Below are 8,571 nucleotides of genomic sequence, written 5' to 3' on the forward strand. Positions count from 1 at the left end.
CAGTCTAAAGGTCTCCCCACCTCTCACTGGCAGGAGGTTCTCACTAGTGCCTTACACTCCATCCGCTCCCTCCTATGTACTGCAACAAATGCCGCCCCCCACGAAAGGATGTTCCTTTTCCCGAGGAAATCCGAATCTGGAACCACTGTACCGGCATGGCTCACTGTTCCTGGCCCCGTCCTTTTGCGACGCCATGTCCGGCACTCAAAGAACGACCCCTTGGTCGACCGAGTGACTCTACTCCACGCGAACCCACATTACGCCTACGTTGAGTTCCCAGACGGGCGGGAGGACACTGTTTCGGTGCGGGACCTAGCTCAGGATGCAGTAGACCCAGCAAACCCCCCAACCCAACCTTCCCCAACTCTTTATTCCCCAGGCCCCGTGCCACAACAGAAGGACCAACAGCACCCCAATGACCTGGGCCAGCCTGCCGACAACACGACTGGAGAATTGAGCGACGGAGCAGTCGCACCCGATGAGCCCGCTGGCGACACCACTCCAGCGACCCCAATCCTGGCACCACGGCGGTCACGCCGGATGGTCAGACCCCCTGACCGCTACAGTTCTTGACCTATCCCTTCCTTTCATTCTCTCCCTCGTTTTTGTTTTTTTTTCCCAGGGTCAGTTCTCCAAGGGGTGAATGTGATAGTACAGATCTATCACCAATGTACATAGTGTATATAGTTATTGTATCTAGACTGTGCTTACAGCGATTGGCTGAGAGCTAAGCCACACCTATTGTCTGGGCCTTAAAGGGTTGTGTCCCTAGCCAGGTCGGATCATTCCGGACTGGTCGGCCACCTGTGAAGAGCTCCTGTCTTTTGCTAATAAAAGCCTTGGTTTGGATCAACAAGTCTTTGGTTCTTTCGATGAGCTCTACAGTATCACAACAACATTGCACTCAATGTTAGCAAACTTAAGGAGCTGATTGTGGACTTCCAAAGGGAGAAATCACACGAGCACAAACCAGTCCTCATCAAGGGGTGAGCAGTGGAAAGGGTTAAGAACTTCAAATTCCTGGGTGTCAACATCTCTGAGAATCTGTCTGGGGTCTCTATGTTGATGCAATCGTGCAGAAGGCTCGCCAGCTGCTATACTTCATGAGGGGTTTGAGGAGATTCGGTATGTCACCAGGTGCACCATGCAGAACATTCTGACTGGTTGCATCACTGCCTGGCAATGGAGGTGCCAATGCGCAGGACAGGGGAAAAAAAAACTACCGCGAGTCATGAACTCAGCCAGCTCCATCAAGAGGCGGTGTCTTAAGAAACTAGGCCTCTATCCTCAAGGGCCCTCACCACACTGCTACATCAAGGAGCAGTGTGCCCAAAGACAGCTTATTCCCCTCTATCATCAGATTTCTGAACAGAGACAATGAACCACAGACACTACTTTAGTTTCTCTTCTTTTGCAGTAATTTTGTTTCATTAGTTTAGTTAACTTAAATGTATTTAAATTTTTAACTTTGGTACATTCCAATCATTTCATTGCTTGTGTACTCTTACTGTTTTATTTATTTTTGTTGTCATTAATATGGTGATTTTGAAAGGTTTTTTTCATATTTTGACATCTGGCAAAGCCTTGGCAGGCATAGCTAGCTGAGGCAGAGCCTGCTACTTACGGCAAGAAGGTCCCTGCACTGTGTGTAAAAACACAGAAATGCTGGAAGAAGTCGTCACATTTAGACTTAACTCCTCAGTCACGTGTTCTTCCTGGCTACTCGTCTCTGTCGCCATCTTGTGCAGAGTGGATTCCAGCTCTGGTTCCAGGCCACCCAGTTTGGCCCCGGGATCTCAGACACTTGCGTTGCATTGTCTGTTGCTCTCTTTGCTTCTCTAGTCATAACCTACGCCCCATCCTCGCCTATGGACTCTGAAAGACATAGAACATTACAGCATAGTACAGGCCATTCAGCCCTCAATGTGCCACCAATATAGTCCTATTAAAAAATACCTAAACCCCTTTCCTACCTTGAAATGCTCTATTTTTATTCCATCTCCATGTGCCTTTCTAAGAGTCTCTTAAATGCCTACCACCATCCTTGGCAAGGCATTCCAGCACCCACAGTTCTCTGTGTAAAAACCTTCCTCCCTTTAATTTGTAGCGATATTCCCTGGTGTTTGCAATTCCTGCCCTGGGAAAAAAGGTGCTGGCTGTCCACCTTATCAATGCCTCTCAGAATCTGTGGACATCTACTAACTATCCTCTCATCCTTCTTCCCTCCAAAGAGAAAAGTTAACCTTGCCTCATAAGACTTAATTTCCAATCCAGATGACATCCTGGTAATTCTCCTCTGCACCACCATCCACCACTCCTCCAACCTTCGTATAATCTGCAAACTTATTGATGCATCTTTCCGCTTCTTCATCTAGGTCATTTATAAAAATCACAAGGAGCAGGAGCCCCAGAACAGAACCCTGCAGAGCTCCACTACTCACTGACCTCCAGGCTGAATACATTCTGTCCATTATTACCCTCTGCTTTTTACATGGAAGCTAATTTTTAAACCACACAGCCAAGGCTTCATGGATCCCATGTCTCATGACTTTCTGAACAAGTCACTCAGAAGGAGACCTTGTCAAATGCTGAGTTGCTCCAGCATTTCTGTGTTTTTACTAGAATCACAGCATCTGCAGATTTTCGTTTTTCACGCCAGTGTTGTGTGCGCCTTGCCAGCCGAGACTGGGCTCTAGAAACACTCTCGGAGAGTGAGGGCAGAAGGGAGAGGAGCACAGATGCGTAGAGTGTGTGACCTGTTGACCACACATTTGTGCACAGTTATTATTATATATGCCATCAGCAGATGGCAATCCCCAGGGACACATGGACCAGAAATGTGTTTACATATTGCAACATGCAATGATTTTGCACGTAAAAATCAAAATAAAACACAATTTGTGCAGCCTAAAGTACTGCACTTGCCATTTTACATGCATTACAAACCAGTGAATGCAAGACACTCAGCATGTAGAGTATAAACATGCCAATTGTTGCTCACTGCTTGCTTGAAATGTTAAATCAGATTATGATTTTTCTCCTGTTTAGACTATTCTAATTCTCTATATACGGGAATTAGTCAGTTGTCATTATCCTGTCTGCAACTGATGCCGAATGCTGCAGCAAGGTTCCTGACAGGAGCCAAGAAGAGGGACCACATCACCCCTATTCTGGCCTCCCTCCACTGGTTCAGTACACCTCAGAATAGATTTTAAAGTCCTCCCTTAATGGACTATCCCCCTCTGACATCACTGATCTCCTAATACCCTACTCCACTTCAAGACCCCCTTAGATCGGCCAATTTAGGGCGCTTGGTTGTTCCACGCTCACATCACAATCTCAGGGGAGATCGCGGCTTCGTTATTGCAGCCCCCAGACTGTGGAACAACATTCCTCCCTCCATCAAATCAGTCCCTTCCATCAACTCTTAAATCTAGGTTGAAGATGTATTTTTACTCGCAAGCATTTTGAGGTAATTGTTGATTGTTACCATGTTGTACGCACAAGTCAAAACTTCGGGTACCTGTTTAATACTGCACTTTAAATATCTGCTTAAGTCAAGATGTAATTTATGATCTCTACAGCACTTTGGTCAACATGAGTTGTTTTAAACGTGCTATATAAATAAACTAAATCAATGATTCACTGATTTAAAACATTGTGAGGCACTCCAAGGAATAATCTTGTTCAGATTGTCTGTGCTATTTAAAGATTCATTCAACTACTTCTCCCTGAGGAGTGCATTGAGCTACTCAGGTGCTTCAAGGCTTATTGGGCCTAGTAAAAGGTGATCCACCTGCTACAGTGAGCTGTGGTGAGATGCAAAGTCTGGTGGCGGGCACCATCAAGTCCAAAAGCACATTTGCAGTGGCGAATGAACACCAGGAAAAGCAGGCACAGATTGCCCATGCAGTGCCAGTCTGGGTGCAGCTCTTTAGAGGAAGAATAGCTCGCCTTCTGATCCATTTTCTGATGTCTGCAATGGTTCGCTGCACGACGATAATTTGCAAGCGGACATGTTTGGCAGTGTAGGCCAGATGGTTTTCTTGCCACGGAGCCTGTAATTCATGGCTTATTAGATGTGTTTCTGTGCTTTGAGTGGAACATTGCCAACATTGCAGGAAAGATGGGGTCACACAGGAAGTAAACAGGCCCTTAGCTCTCCAAGTCATGCGGATCATCAAAACTTCCATTTACACTAATCCTATGCATATTTTATTCTCCACTCATCCCCATCAACTTCCCAAAGAATCCTCCAATTAATTGCATATCAGGGACAATTTACAGTAGTCAGTTAAGCTTCAACCAAGCAAGTCCTTGGGATATGGAAGGAAATGAGAGAGCATATGTGTTCACAGAGAGAATGTGCAAACTCCATGTGTGTAGCACCTGAGGTCAGGATTGAACCTGGGTGGTTTGAACTAAAAGGTAGCAACTACGTCACTGTCACCCAGAACCTGGGACACCTGGTCTGATCATCTCCTAAGCAGTTCAGTCAATTAAAGCACTTATTAATCATTTTGGGTTATCTGCTTAATTACATTGCAGACCACCCATGAGGTTTTCACTTTCAACAGCTTCTTCCTGTGGTCAAACTGCTAAAGCTAAAGGTTCCATTATTGTCTCGTTATACTACATTTAGAATGTTACATATATGAAATTCTTTAACTTCTGTCTACCATAAGGCAAACAGAGAGTCGTCACTTTGTCCAGCACCCCTCAGAGAAACCCATAGCACCTAGTGTTCCCAGGTGGTCTCCCTTCCAACTACTGACCAGGCCTGAGCTTGTTTAGCTTCTGCGATCAGACAACTTCAGGCTATTAGGTGCTGATTGGAATGTCCCCAAAGAAAACAAAATGCATTTATATTGCAAGTTAAATTTCTCAAATTAATTCATGGAAATACCATGAAAGAAATTTGACATTAATATTTTGGATCAAGTGAACAAAAGCTTGGTTAGAGAGGTGGTCCTTAATGGGAGAGGTTGGAAGGCAATGTGGGTTAGGAAATTAATTCCAAAGCTTGGAGTCTCAGGAGGTGAAGGCACGCCATCAAAGGTGGAGTGATTAAAATCAGAGAATGCTGAAGGGGGTCAGAATGAAGAAACACATGCCTTTTTTGCATCAGAACAATACATTTTACATGCACCTACAAATGTGATTTTTGTCACTATTCTTTCTGATAAAATCCTTGTCACTGTACAGATAGCCCCCGACTTACGATTTTTCAGTTAGTTTCAAATCTGTACTTTCGATTTTGATCTGTCCCCACATTTACACTACTCTCTTGTGATGCTAGGCATTGGCAGAATCACGCAAGAATTTCGTACAGCATATTGCAGTCTCTGTATTCAACATCAAATTAATGGCAGTTGCAGGATTCTTCTCGAGTTACGATTTTTTCACGGAGGGAGTGCCAGAAAGTAACCCCATCGTATGTTGCCGACTAGCTGTATTCATTGTCTGGCTATGGATGTTCTAACCCAACTTGCATAATCTTTTTTTAAAATTCTGGCTTGAAGGTTTATTGAATGTGGTTTAAATATGTTTTATATAGTATTTTGCGAATCATGGGTCCTCTACCGGCATCACCTACGGCTCCTAGAACGCTTCCACCAGCGTTGTCTCCGCTCCATCCTCAACATTCATTGGAGCGCTTTCATCCCTAACGTCGAAGTACTCGAGATGGCAGAGGTCGACAGCATCGAGTCCACGCTGCTGAAGATCCAGCTGTGCTGGGTGGGTCACGTCTCCAGAATGGAGGACCATCGCCTTCCCAAGATCGTGTTATATGGCGAGCTCTCCACTGGCCACCGTGACAGAGGTGCACCAAAGAAAAGGTACAAGGACTGCCTAAAGAAATCTCTTGGTGCCTGCCACATTGACCACCGCCAGTGGGCTGATCTCGCCTCAAACCGTGCATCTTGGCGCCTCACAGTTTGGCGGGCAGCAACCTCCTTTGAAGAAGACCGCAGAGCCCACCTCACTGACAAAAGGCAAAGGAGGAAAAACCCAACACCCAACCCCAACCAACCAATTTTCCCCTGCAACCGCTGCAACCGTGTCTGCCTGTCCCGCATCGGACTTGTCAGCCACAAACGAGCCTGCAGCTGACGTGGACATTTACCCCCTCCTTAAATCTTCGTCCGCGAAGCCAAGCCAAAGAGAGATATAGTATTTTGCTCAATCGCTCAGAAGATTCCTTACAACTTCATACAATTGGAATTTTGGGACCAAGATTTTTAAACACAGTACTTAAATGTTAACTTCCATTGTTTAGACCTCCTTTAGAGTTTGTTCGCATTCAATATAATTTGTTTTCTGCAATCTGCAAGCATGTCTCCTTCAACAACTTGATCTTTATCACACTTCACTGATCATGAATGACATGCAGGCAAAACCCCAGTGGCGGAGATTGAGGCTGCATCATCCCGACAATAACAATCTCATTGTAAAAAGCAAGCCAGATAGTGAAAAATCTATATGATGATAACTCAGAGATGGATGTCGAATTGAAAATACCTGCCTTACAGCAGTCATTGACACATTACAATCTATCTTCCTTTATAATAAAAATTCTGACGCCTGTCACGCACTTGGGAACTCGAGCCAAAAACTGAAGCTGCTGGAAATATTCAGCAGGTCAGCTGGCATCTACAGTGAGGGAATCGGGTTGATGACCTTTCACCTTCTAAAATGCTGCTGCCCCTAGCTGCTTTCAAGTAATGGCCACAACAGTGGACAGTCACCATCCATTTCAAAGGAGGGTGCTCATAACAAATGGTATTCATGTACCCTGTAGTTTGTCCCACAACTGTACTCAAAGTTCAACCTGAATTTATTTGGGTGAGGTAAAACCAATCAAAACTTACAAAGTAGCAAAATCCAGAACTCTTAAAAGGCTTATTAAGATTGAGAAAATATTACAAAAAATTCAAATAAACAAAAACGTGACTATATATAATTACAGAAAACATTGGTATTATTCTAAGACCACACTTAGAATATTATGTTCAGTTCAGGTCACCTCATTATAGGAAGGATGTGGAAAATATGGAGAAGATGCAGAGATTTACCAGGATGTTACCCGGATTGGAATATACATCTTATGAGGCAAGGTTAGCAGAGCTAGGGCTTTTATCTTTGGAGCGAAGAAGGATGAGAGGTGAATTAGTAGAGGTCGACAAGATTATGAGAGACAGCTAGCACCTTTTTCACATTTTAGATTTATTGCCAGAGCACATACATGACATCACATACCTCCGAGATTCCTTTCTCCTGCAGTCACGGCAGAAACACCCCTAATTGGTAGTGCAAAAAAATACTGGACAGTTTGTACAGATGTCCTCTGGTGTTTGTACAAAGTGAAGGAAGGAAAGTTTAGGGGAGACATCAAGGGTAAGTGTTTTTGTTTATATACACAGATAGTTGTGGATGCCTGGAATGCATTACCAGGGTTGATAATGGAGGATGGAACAAAAGGGGCATTTCAGAGACTCTTAGACGGACACATGGATGAAAAAAGAGGGTTATGAGGTTGGGAGGGTTTTTTTCATGGGTCAGCACAACATTGTGGGCCAAAAGGCCTGTACTGTACTGTAATGTTCTATGTTATATTATTCTGCACCTTACACAGCTTTAACTTTTCACTGTACCTGTGACCTCCACTCGCACATACTTCTCTTCTACTCAAAAGTCCATTACTTTGAATGAACACATTCTCAGTTGTGCACAGGTAACCAACTCACGCAAGCTATCATTTAAAGTTTACATATTACTCAGACTTATTTGGAAAAACTTGGACTTATTAGCAATAGTCAGCATGGCTTTGGGAAGGGAGGGGCCTGTTTGACAAATGTGATCGAGATTTTTGAGGAGGTGGGAAAAATGATTGTGAAGTCAGAAAGTGCATGCTATTGACAAATATTTTTTTTAAAGTATTTGACAAGGTCCCTCATGATAGGCTGGTCCAGATTAAGTCACATCAATGGTGAGTTGGTAGGTTATTGGCTTGGTCACAGAAAATGGAGGTGATGGCATTTGATGGTTCTTTTTCTGGGTGCATTTTAGAGGTAAAATCATCAGTAAATGGTAGGGCCCTTATGTTTTCAGTCCCATTCATTTCTCCAGCACTTTTTCCTTGTTAAAATAAACCAGTCTACTAGTTGCTGCACCAGCTGTGTATCATTCGAGCTTTGGAGATAGCAATACATTTTGAAGAAGACGTTAATTTTTACTTTAATGATGCAACACAGTAGAAGGCCCGCCTGGCCCGTCAAACCCCTACTGACCAAATACACCCAATTAACCTATAAACCCCCTCCCTACATTTTTGGAGGTTGGGAGGTAACCGGAGACCCTGGAAATAACCAATGCAGACAAGGGACGAACCAACAAACTCCTTAGAGATAGCGCTGGATTCGAATCTGAATCGCTGGCGCTGTAATAGCTTTACCGTATCTGCTATGCTAACAGTACCGTCCAAATTCAGTGTGAAGAGAAGGTATCAAGGCACGGCATCAAGTAGGCATAGTTTAAGAAGAATGGCGATGAGAGTAGTTTCGTAAAGGA

The 8,571-nt window shown here is 44.1% G+C and overlaps 1 long non-coding RNA gene across 1 annotated transcript; it reads right to left on the reverse strand.

Moving 5' to 3' along the window:
- Positions 1–1,564: 1,564 nt before the first annotated feature.
- On the reverse strand, positions 1,565–7,792 carry LOC138752291 (uncharacterized). The gene is made up of 2 exons (XR_011350490.1): positions 7,656–7,792; positions 1,565–1,875 (listed from the first exon to the last, which is right to left on the reverse strand). It is a non-coding gene; the product is annotated as an uncharacterized lncRNA (long non-coding RNA).
- Positions 7,793–8,571: the final 779 nt, after the last annotated feature.

Source organism: Narcine bancroftii, chromosome 2, assembly GCF_036971445.1.
Source record: "Narcine bancroftii isolate sNarBan1 chromosome 2, sNarBan1.hap1, whole genome shotgun sequence".
Lineage (NCBI taxonomy): Eukaryota > Metazoa > Chordata > Chondrichthyes > Torpediniformes > Narcinidae > Narcine > Narcine bancroftii.